Source organism: Podarcis raffonei, chromosome 1 (genome assembly GCF_027172205.1).
Source record: "Podarcis raffonei isolate rPodRaf1 chromosome 1, rPodRaf1.pri, whole genome shotgun sequence".
In the NCBI taxonomy this organism is placed as follows: Eukaryota; Metazoa; Chordata; class Lepidosauria; order Squamata; family Lacertidae; genus Podarcis; species Podarcis raffonei.
In genome coordinates, this window is record NC_070602.1 from 137,759,642 (window position 1) to 137,771,993 (window position 12,352).

Genomic DNA, 12,352 nt, shown 5'->3' on the forward strand with positions numbered 1-12,352 from the left:
TGTATAAAATTTGTATTAATTTGATCACAATTTGTTAAAAATTATGCAAAATCAATAAAAATAATTGGAAAAAATAAAATTACATAGAAATAAAGAAAGCTTGAAGAAATATCACATAAAGTGAGGGGGGATGGAAAGCTATGAAGATTACCAGAGGTCACAAAGGAAATTTAGTTGCTATAAAAGAACTTATTTTGAACTATATGTAATTGGACAGGCTACAGGTGGGAACTGAAAGAGAGTAGTAAGGTCAAGAAGAACACCAGAGGAGCTGGATATTTAAGAGTTAAACCATAAATTATAGACCAAACTGACTATTTTTGAATATTGCAAATAGTTTAATGAATGACTGATTTGAATGAATTATCTTTAACTGAATCACCACTGATTGATTTTACGGAGGAACAGCTGGCTGGCTTTTGTAGATTTGATTGCCTCTGAGCCATGTTCACCTGCGACACTATGATAGGTTTTCCGGCCCTGTGAGCACAAAGGGCACTTAAGCAATTGTGATGGGTTTTGAAATGAATCCTCCTTCCATGCTGCAGAAGTTGTCTCTGTTTGTGAGGCATGACATCTTAGGGGCTCCTTTCTCTAGAGCACAGGCACAGAGTTGCACCCAACATTGAGGGGGCTGACATCATGTGTGCAATGCATGCGCAGCAAGCAGAGCATTATGCTTCTACTTTCCCAGATAGTCGCCTTTGACTGGACTTAATCATCCAGAGGTCCTTTACCTTTCCCCCCTTTTAATCTTTATCTGACATGTAAGCCAGGTGTCAAAGCAGAAGGCATGGCACGATGACCGTAGCAACCTAGCAGCCATGGGCACTGTTCCTTTTGAGTGACACTGGTCCCATCTGCACTATACCTTTAAAATAGTCTCATGCCTCTTCAAAACAGCCATGTCTTCCCCCAAAGAATCCTGGGAAGTGTAGTTTGTTAAACACTGAGGGATGCTAGGCAATTCCTAGTCCCCTCACAGAGCTTCCATTTCAAAACAGTATAACAATCTGTGCCTCTTCTGGGGAACTCTGGAATTTGTAACTGTGTGTGAAGAAGTACCATCTTTTCTCAGCAGTTTAATTTTCAGTTCCTTTCCTAATAATCCCTAGCATGGATTTTCCTTTTTCATAGCTGCCGCCCACTGGTTCAACATGGTCACTGAGCTATCACCATGCCCCAAGGTCTTGTTCCTGGTCAGACCCTGCCTGTTCAGACCCCAGAAGCATATATGTAAAATTAAGTTTTTCGAGTTGACATGCATCACTTACTCTTGCTTACATTGAATTGCATTTGCCATTTTGCCACCCATTCACTCAGTTTGGAGAGGTCCTTTTAGTGAACCTCTTAGTATCAACCCCACTTACCTGTGAGTATGTCTTGCTGAAGTCTGCAATCTCATTGCATATAGGCTGCCTTTGGCAACAAACACCGCTCCAGAAACAAGAAAAGCAAAGAGGCGCCTGTATACATCAATGAATATATAAATAGCACAAATTGCAAAGCAACTTGTATATCTTAACATATAATGTGTGACTGTTTTTTTAAAGTTCATTGTTGAGAATTAAAGTGACTCGCTTCCACAGCAATAATCTGTGTTACTGCAATGGGGGTCAAATGGGCAGGTGGGAGGAAAGTCACTTGACAGTCCATTTTCAACAGATTCCTCTGACATCCCTGATCACAAGTAGCACAGGCCTGGCCTAGGCTGCACATTTTATCATAAGAAGAGGAGTTTGAAACCCTTCTGTGAAATTTGTTCACCATGCTCCCTTATTCTTCCCTTCAAATTCCTACAGATGTTGGCTCTGTACATAGCTCTTTATGTTTTCTGCAAATTTGGCTTAAGTGCTTGGAGTGCTCTTATCTCATTTAAGTTTACTCCACCTCAAGCAACTCAAAATGCTTGTCATAAGAAAAGAACCCGTTTGCCCTCTTTCTGTTTTTGCACTCCGCCATTTTGATGAGCACAAAGGTTTGTACGCTGCTGCACCAATAGAGCTTGGTCTATTGAAATAGATCAACTTGCCCACTTCATGCCACTTGTAAGAGATAATGACACTCGGCAGTCGTGATAAATCGGTTGGAGACTTTCCCCTGGAATGTGTGTCGTGTGGGCTGGCTTCCAAACCCATTAAAGTAAATGGAAAACTTCCCTTTGACATCACGGAGGCATAAACCCCCATGCTAGCAAAGAGTGGCGATAAAATATGAATGGTAAGTTATTGTGCAGTTGTTCTTGTTGCTGTGTATGCTGTGACACAGAGCAAGGCTTTAATAAGGCAGTCTGCTGGCAGATACGGCAGGGCCAAAGGCTGGAAATGGAAACAAGCTGTTCCCTATTCGTCAGGCCCAGCAGATGTGCCAGTGTGAAAAGCTGGGGAAATGGTTTTTTTCTTGTCGATGCCGGCAAAGAGGCATGCAGATCCATCCATCTCATTTCCATAAAGCACCTTCTGTTTTAGCTCAGGCTTTCAGCAACATCGCTGTTCTCTTGGTGCCCCTGAGGTGTACAGAATGGGAAAAGCATTCTTTTGACTTCCCAGTGGAGGTGCTGTGTGTGTGTTTCTGCCACCCTATGGAGGGAACATATATCTTGGAGGAGAAAAGGGGCTTCAGAAAGGAACATTTTGAATGCCGCACGAAAGACAAGCTGGCATTTCCCCTCTGCTGCCTTGGGTGACTCAGACCCTAGACGGGCCTTCACTGCCACTGGTGGGCTGGCACAGCAACAAACCTTTTCAGACTGGATTTGTGTTTCATTAGGCTGAACTCAAGTGAGGCAAAGGGTGCTTTTTCAGGGTAAATCAGCCAAACGGGTTTTACTTAAACCCAGATAATTCTTAACAGATCCCCACAGGTAGCAGAAACAGTGGTTCTTCCTGCTTCCACCTCTTTGCACGGAGTGGCTTGCCGCTGGGAAGCTGCTTACTCATAATAAGAGCTGACATTTACACAGAGCTTTGCATTTTGAAAGGTCTCTACAAACATTAACTAATTAATCCTGAAAGCTCTGCCGTAGTTCAGGTAGGAGCTGTTCTGCTTGGAGGAGAGGATGGAAACCAGGCTGCCGAGCTTAAATCTCGTGCCTAAGCCAACAAAGCAAATTGGTTGTGGAGTCTGATTAAAATGCAGCCTGTGCAAAAGTCCCCAAGAGAGGCATATCTGCACTGTGGGCCAACCTGTGAGTCCTGGCGTGTGTTGCACTTTTTCACAAGAGTGAGTTCTGCACAGAACCCATTAAGAGACAAAGTGTAAGAAAGGAGGTGTGGGGAAAGGCAATGAGTCTGCTCCTTTGAAAGCAAGCACCCTTCAAGAATCTGTGGCCTTTCCCCCTTAATTCAGAATTTCATTTGGATATTGTTCAGAGTCCTAGAAGGGAATAGGAATATGTCATGCTGCCTGCTTTGCATATATGCTAATCAGAGTATAATTATTTTTAGGAAGTTTCACTTCTACCCAGGGAACACCTGAAGCTGGGGGCTGTCTTTTGGGCACGGGTGGGTTGTTTGCGAATGGAAGCCAAGCAAATGTAAAAATATGATGTAACCCAACCTTGACCCACTTACACGTTCAAAGGGGGAGGCGGACAGGGAGACAGCACCTCACAAAGAGCCATCTTCCTCCACTCCAGGGCCTTTCAGGCCTGAGGACACCAGAAGACACGTGCTTGGGGCAGTCACCTGCAAGCCGTAAGAGCCCATTGCACAAACTGAAGCTTCCTCTGTGAATACAGTGACTCTGTTGGATTTTGTATGGTATCACGTTAAGAAGACACCAGATTGCTTCTTCACACTGTGCTGCTGAACTATTTCTGGATTACTATCCCTTCTCCTCACACTATGAGAATTTCTTTCAGAAATACACAACAGTGTAAATCTTGATTGCAAGTACGCAGACCCTCTGGAGAATTAGTACTTGCACAAGGTTATTCTACCTTGAAATATCTGAGGTGGAGGGCAATCCCGAGTGGGCACACTTTTACAAAAACTCCAATACAAATCTTTTTTTGACTGTGTTTTTTCTGGTTAAAACCTGAATAGAATGGTTTTTGTCCCAAAGCAGTGTCAACATTCAAATTTAAGGCTGAAAATAACTTTCCTTCAAAAAGTGTACATGCATATACTACATCCATTAAAGAATTTTCACATTCTGTTCCTTCCCCCCACTCCCAACCCCCAGTTCATCTTACTCTGTGTTCTACTACTCTTGAGTTCTGCTTTAACTAGAAAAGTTCCTCCAACACCATCAGGACCGCTGGTCCCCACTACACTTGACTGGGGCCCCATCTGCACATAGGAAAAAAATATAAAAAATCCTGTAATTCTGGTGTTGGAGCCTGCACAGTATGCTACAGCTTTCAGTTCCTTCCTCTCCTCCAGTGTTACGGGTGTGTGTGTGTGTGTGCGCGCGCGCGCGCACTGAGAATACATTACGAAGAAGCTTCCTTAATAGGATTAAGATTCATTTTGTGTGGTATTTTATTGATGAACAAATTGACTTCACACTGGTAAATAATAATAATAATAATAATAATAATAATAATAATAATAATAATAATATTATTATTTATACCTGGCCCATTTGGCTGGGCTTCCCCAGCCACTCTGAGCAGCTTCCAACAAAATATTAAAATACCATAATACATCAAACATTAAAAGCTTCTCTAAACAGGGCTGCCTTCAGATGTCTTCTAAAAGTCTGGTAGTTGTTGTTCTCTTTGACATCTGGTGGGAGGGCGTTCCACAGGGCAGGTGCCACTACCGAGAAGGCCCTCTGCCTGGTTCCCTGTAACTTGGCTTCTTGCAGTGAGGGAACCGCCAGAAGGCCCTCAGTGCTGGACCTCAGTGTCCGAGCAAAACGATGGGGGTGGAGATGCTCCTTCAGATATACTGGACTGAGGCCGTTTAGGGCTTTAAAGGTCAGCACCAACACTTTGAATTGTGCTCAGAAACGTACTGGGAGCCAATATAGGTTTTTCAAGACCAGTGTTATGTGGTCTTGACGGCCACTCCCAGTCACCAGTCTATCTGCCACATTCTGGATTAATTGCAGTTTCTGGGTCACCCTCAAACGTAGCCCCACACAGAGCTCATTGCAGTAGTCCAAGCGGGAGATAACTAGAGCATGCACCACTCTGGCAAGACAGTCCGTGGGCAGGTAGGGACTCAGCCTGTGTACCAGGTGGATTTGACCTGTGCTTCCATGGACAGCTGTGAGTCCAGAATGACTCCCAGTCTGCGCACCTGGTACTTCAGGGGCACAGTTACCCCATTCAGTACCAGGGAGTCCTCCACACCTGCCCGCCTCCTGTCCCCCCAAAACAGTACTTCTGTCTTGTTAGGATTCAACCTCAATCTGTTAGCCGCCATCCATCCTCCAACCGCCTCCAGACACTCACACTGGACCTTCACCGCCTTCACTGGATTTGAAAGAGAGGTAGAGCTGGGTATCATCTGCATACTGATGAACATCCAACCCAAACCCCTGATGATCTCTCCCAGCAGCTGCATGTAGATGTTGAAAAGCATGGGGCAGAGGACAGAACTCTGAGGCACCCCACAAGTGAGAGCCCAGGGGTCTGAACACTCATCCCCCACCACCACTTTCTGAACATGGCCCAGGAGGAAGGAGCGGAACCACTGTATAACAGTGCCCCCAGCTCCCAGCCCCTCTAGACGGTCCAGAAGGATGTTTTGGTCGATGGTGTCAAAAGCCACTGAGAGATCCAGCAGAACTAGGAAACAGCTCTCACCTTTGTCCCTAGCCCACCGGAGATCATCAACCAGTGCGAGCAAGGCAGCTTCAGTCCCATGATGAGGCCTGAATCCCGAATTGGAAGGGATCCAAATGGTCCATAACAAAGGTACATATATTTGCATTAAGTCTGCACACCCCATGTACATTCTCATTGGTTGAAATTCTGTGTGAATCTAATATGGATGCAGTCATACACAGAATCACAGGTCTGCTTTTTTGTCATGTTTTCTCAAAGGACACGAAATGCACACCAGAAAAGGAGAGTAAAAGACCAGAAGAAAGAAAGAAAGAAAGAAAGAAAGAAAGAAAGAATTCAGTAAATGCTACATGGCCTGTATACCTTACAAAATTCAGAAATGAAAAATGGAGTAACAGAGAATTCCTTGTTCAGAACTCCAAAATCCAGAGAGAAATTAATATGAGGCAAATTTCAGAAAGATTCTCAATCCAAGTAAAGGTGGAATTTTGCATGGATCAACTTGGTTGTCTCAGAGTAGCCCCATTGAAAATAATGAATTTAAGTAATATGTATTAACTTCAGTAGATACAGTGTATGTAAAACTAGTGTTTATTATTTATTCTTATTTATTAAATTTGTATACTGCCCTAAACCCTCAGGGTGGTTCACAGGATAAAAACACAATAAAAACACAAAATACATAATAAAAAAGCGCAACCCAATAACCCCTTCCCAACACATTTTAAAAGGGCATTGGACGTCAATCTGCCAAAGGTCAGATTTAAGAGGAGCATTTTTGCCTGGAGCCTAAAGGTGTATAATGAAGGTGCCAGGCAAACCTCCCTGGGGAGAGCATTCCACAGGCTGGGAGTTGCAGCAAAAAAAGGCTCATTCTCATGTTGCCACCCTCCAGACCTCTCGAGGAGGAGGCACGCAAAGAAGGGCCTCAGGATGGTCTCTCATGGAAAGAGGCAGCCCTTGGGGTATTGCAGTCCTGAGCCAATCAAGGCTTTACAGGTCAAAACCAGCACTTTGAAACCACTCATAGACTTCCTAATCAGCAATAGTTTCTCTGAAGTCCTTTTAGACTCTGTTAACATGCCCTGTTTTTATGTGCATCAGTGTACAGCACTGTGCACCACATGCATTATATGTGCATTAACAGCCACGGCAGCTCATAGCAGTACGAGTGAAAAGAAGCATGTGAGCAATGCTTATTTGCAATGTTTAAAAGTGGGTGAAATTGTAATAGATTGGGGAAACAGTGGCTCTGAGCAGGTTTGGAAAAAATGTGAGGAAAACAGTTATTGTCACAAATATTTTCATACCCTTCAATATGGCAGTTTTCACATTGAAAACCAGTGGTATAGCACCATCTAAGGACATCCCTAGACTGTGTTAGGTATCTGTGAGCCTACTCATGTGAGCATAGCCTTCTGACGCTGCCAGAGGATAAGGAACTCACTTGTTGGACCAACCCAACAGGGTTATGCATGTTCAGTTGTGTGTTTGATTGTAGCCCTGATGTTCTGCCTCCTTAAAAGGGTTGAAAAACACATTACCAGCAGTATTCCTCAAAAGCTGGAACTCATAATGAAATCTAAACTGCAACCTTCAGTACGTCTCTTACTATTCTGTAGGTATGCCATGTAGTATAGTGGAACAATATCTGTATTCTGATACCGTTGCCACATATAGGGTATTGGGAAGAATGTTATATTTCCATTTTACTTGTTCTGTATGTTTTATATTTAAAATAAAATTTAAAAACAAATCAATTACTTTTGTCCAATATTACCTCTGAAAACATCTTAGCTCTAAACCCATGAGATACTGAGCCATGAAGAAGCTGGCAACAACATGCTCTCCAAAATGTCAACTACTTCTTATCACTTAGGGCTGCCATACGTCTGGATTTTCCCGGACATTACCGGGATTTCAAAGGCGGAATTGACGTCCGGGTTGAATTTCCAAAAAGTGGCACCTTGTCCTGGATATTAGGCAAGTCTGTCGAGAAAGTTCAACAACTTTCGGGGTGTCCTGGTTTTTACTTTTTGAAATATGGCAACCCTATATTACTGCTCAGTGAAGAAATGGTCCATGTAGGCCAGCAGGATTGCCCTTAGGAGATGACACAGGTCTTCTTTGCTTTGGCAGCAGAAGTGAAGCTTTCTTCCAGTTACTTACATGATTGCCTCCTGCTGAGGCTCTATAAGAACCAGCACGCAAGAACAACTGGTGTTTTTCTTTTGTACCAAAGCTACCAAACTTGTGAAGCTTATCAAAGATGTGCATATCAGTGTAAGTCTATGTGGTCAGCAGGGATCCTTTATTTCTGTCATTCATGTTCATTCTATTCCCTTTCCCCATCTAGACAGAGTCACATGCTGAAAGAACACATCTGTGTATAGAAACATGTGTAGAACTCCTGCCATTTGCTAAACACACAGAATTGTGGACAGGGCTGGCCCATGTAGTGGCAATGGCTGGTGCTAGACCACATGACCCACAGTAGCCTCCATGTGCTAAAATAAAATTCTTGCTTTTATAAAGCCCTGCTTTGTTCACTTCCTCTGCAAATCCAGCCCAAAAGCACCAGTAAATCCTAGCATCAGAGTTTGAATGTTCCATAAGAATATTTGTAACTAACAGCTGGCGATGCTTTCATGTGGCCTGGAATGGAATCAGAGCTGGGGAGGTTTTTTTAGGAGATCCTTTTCACTCCAATGGCACATTGATTTTCATGGCAGCTGCTCAATACTGCACTTTGATTCCTACTTAAACAGGTTGCGCAGCATCCCTGGTAAACCAAAGTCATGTGTTTGTCAGATAATATAAAAATAGCCCAAGAAGCTGCCATAGGGAGAATCCATAATTGCATCTCCCTGCTACCTTAGGAGGACAGACTTCCCTGTCCTTTGTAAGGAGCAATTGTTTCCAGGTGCTCTTCAGTGCAATCTAAAAGAAATAGGCAAATCCATAAGCATTTTTCACCGTCAGTCTTTGCCAGCTACCTGGGATGTGTTGATGGCTTCCAGCAAGTTCATAGTGATCCCCTCCATATTTATTTTCTGCTCGCCCGCAGCCAGGCTGTCACAGTCTTGCTATGTCATGTGTCAAAGCTTTACTGATGCTCAGAGTTTGAAATTCAAAATGAATGGTGTGCAGTTACTCCCAGTGAGCTTCCATGATTCACATGGATGTAGGGCTAAGATGAAGCATTGCTAACAGTCTGTTATCAGACTTAGGATAGTCACTGTCTTGAATACTTTGGAAGCATCTGCAAGAAAGGCACTGCTACACCAAAACTAATCTGTGCAATTTCCTCAGAACTGCAGAAAATGTTAACTGATTAAAGCCATTACTTCAGAAACCATTGGAAGCAACTATTTTCTTTTATAAGAATTCAGAACCACCAAGGAAATGTTCTATCATTAATGGAAGCCACTCAAGGACTCCCATTATCCATGAAAGAGAGAAATTTGGCCCATTTTCCTGCTGGGGCCAGATACCCAAAAGCATTCCAGGCTCTTTCTTTTTCTTTCTTTTTTTTCATTCCTCCCTCTTTCTTTTATTTTAAAAAGAATCTGAAAAACTCTGAATGGAGGGAAATGGGGTATCAAAGGTAGATCAGCTCTACTTCAGGACCATTAAGCTGCCAGTTGAAGAATCCTTTAAACCAGGGTGGAGAACCTGTGTCCCACCAGATGTTTGTGGACTCCCAACTCCCCTATTGCAGGCTGGGTGGGATGAGAGCTGGAGTTCCACCTCTGTTTTAAATCATATGGGGAACCTGCTTCTTAATAGTTTGGGGGACTTTCTGGAGGAGAGGAATCCATTTCCTCTGAAACGAACTCCCCTAACTCCTTCACTGGTGATCTTTTTATGAAGCCTCATTTGCCTGTCTCTAATTAAGACCTACTTAAAGGTTCTAAGAGATACATCTACCCCAAACCGTCCAACTGCCCCAGCTGCTGCTTGTGTTCTGTGTCGGTGTTCTAGGCATAGTGACCCAGAGGGTCTGTCACCTTAGAACTGGTCGGTGTCAAACTCCATTGCCTTCCATTCGCACGATAGCAAACTCTGACCATTTGAGCTGAGCAGCAGCATTGCTGTGAGGGAAACCTACCCAATGCTACGCTGAACTGTGTTTCATGTGGCTTCTGGTGCTGCCTCTATGAATTTATGTATTCCTTGCACTGGGAGAAATGAAGAACACATGCTTCAGCACATGCATTGCAGCAAAAATAGACTCATTTTTCTCTGGATGGATATAGAAGCCCATTGGGCTTGCCTTAGTTATGTCAAAACAATTGCATAAGATTTTTGTGATGTACAACAGAATCAAACAAATGAATTCTACAAAATGTGATGTTATGGCTATATAGTGAATACTGGGAATTTTCTGTTATGAGCAGTGATACTGATGTTATCAACCATCTGAGGGTCTCATTTGTTGTGAACATGCTGTGTTCCTAAGCATGCATATACCAAATTAAAACACCCTGTTTACTGCAACATCCTTTCAGATAAATATTTTAACCTTCCTGGCTGAGCCCTTCAACAAGCATATTGATGGAATCTATTTCTCTGATGCAGATAAAACTCACTGGAATCACTCCCTTGAATGTCAGTGGACTGAAAATCAGCCTGCTACAGACACAGGGAAACAAGATTGGCATCTCCTCTGCCTGTACTTGGGGTATAAATCCTCGTGTTTCCTTTTGAATCCCATGGTGCATTCTCAGTTTTTGATTAGACCTGCTCTATATTTAGCAGTTTGTTCCCTATCCCGTCTTTTACAGCATTTGAATATGTTGTGTTTATAATGAATGGCTGTGAAGTTAAACTCCGAGTTATATAGTCTTAATTAATACTTCAGTCTGGAGAGAACTGAAGATCTGCTCTGACAGGTGGGCCAGGATTGGCTTAGAAGCTGTGGACATGATTGCTGCAAGACTTTGGCAACCCATCAAAAATACATAAATTCAGGGCACCTGAAGAAAATATGTAAGAGACCAGATTATTGCTAAATGTCTTTATTTATCTTTCCCAAATGCTATGTAGCTTACAAAATGGAGATTAATCAGCCAGTATTTTACAGGAGAAAATTAAACATTCATTTGGAGCCCAGGGTTGCTCATTTAGAAAGACAGCTCGATAACCACTGAAGGCAGGCCTGTAATCTGTCCAAGGAAGCCATGGCGTGCAAATGACAAAGTTGTTGGTGTGCCACACTCGCAGGTAACTAGTTTTGTCTCTGCACGGCTCTGCCTGCCAAACTTGTTGCCAAAAAGGTCCTGCTAGCTCTCTCCTTCATCTTATCTGCTTACACAGAGCCAACGTTCCATTCTCTCCCTCTCTCTATGTTCTGTCAGCGTTCTTGCAACTTATGACTGTACCTTACTTTAGGAAAAATGTACTTAGAATGCAGGCAGCAAAGCAATGAGTACAAAAGCAGATTAAGCATGATTACTTACTCTAATCAGGACAAACGATGAATATATTTGATTCTTCCTCCATGTGCTTCTCACTCCCTTTTCCTTGCCAGGTGTATGAGGGGGGGTCTGGAACACCTATCCAAGAGCAAAGAACCCAGCATAGATTTATGCAACAAAATTGGTGCATTGGCCAGGAAAGTCTTTCGGCCACCCTAGCAATCGTCAGACCGACTGCTGTGATGGTGCTGTCGCCACCAGGTCAAGGAGCGTGAGTCTGCCGCCCCTCTCCTCAACTGGCCTGCACCGTGCGCAGCTCCTCTGGAGCAGAAAGCGGCTGGGGCAGCTCCATGCCTGGGTCAAGCTTGACCCGGGGCAGAGACAGGTTGCAGCGCACATGGGATGAGATGCACAGAGAGAGATGTTCACCCTTGCGGGTCCTGCTCGGCTGCTCAGTGCTTGCCTGGTGGCGGGGCGGGGGATGGGGCCCAGCACAGGGGGTGGCAGAGCCCTAATACTGAGGGGGCTGAAGCGCCCTCCGTCCCATATACTTGGTGCCCCTGGGGTGAATGGATGTTATTCATGACTATCTCCAGACGTGGTTCTGGTGGGGGGGGGGGGAATGCAGTGGACAAAGTTTGTCTGGTTGATGTCCCCAGACTAGAACGCGGCCTTGAAGAGACAACACTGCAGTGAAACACCTCACCAGTGAAGGATGTATGAGTGCTTAAGGAGACAAAGAACTGAACTTGTAACACACGTCTGGAAACAAAAAATGAAAGGAAGGGCTGCACGTGCGTTACGGATTATATACATTAAGGATTAAATGGAAGTTGCTGTTTACAAGGTGATACAAAGGGCAGCTGAATGAATGAACAACATAATGTAGATACATCGTGGACGTATCCTGTAACAGGGAGGAAAATATTTTCTTCTTTAGGAAGTTTTATTCAACTAAATAAACTTGGTTTAATTTGCAATAATTTGGAAAATTAATAGAAATAACCGACAAAAAAAGTAGTTTCCCCTTTAAATTTCTGAAGTCGTGGCCTGGCCACAGAATGCGAGATTCCCTCAAGTGGATGGATGCCCCCGTCCCCCCCAAGAGGCTCTGGGGCAGAGTTGCCATACCTTTGGTTTTCCCAGACACGTCCAGGGAAATTTACATATACAGTCCCTTCAGTGCCACGGA

At 43.8% G+C, this 12,352-nt stretch overlaps 1 long non-coding RNA gene across 1 annotated transcript; it reads right to left on the minus strand.

Annotated features, from left to right (window-relative positions):
- Positions 1-10,745: 10,745 nt before the first annotated feature.
- On the minus strand, positions 10,746-11,395 carry LOC128402997 (uncharacterized). The gene is made up of 2 exons (XR_008327833.1): positions 11,203-11,395; positions 10,746-11,128 (listed from the first exon to the last, which is right to left on the minus strand). It is a non-coding gene; the product is annotated as an uncharacterized LOC128402997 (long non-coding RNA).
- Between the last annotated feature and the right edge of the window lie 957 nt (positions 11,396-12,352).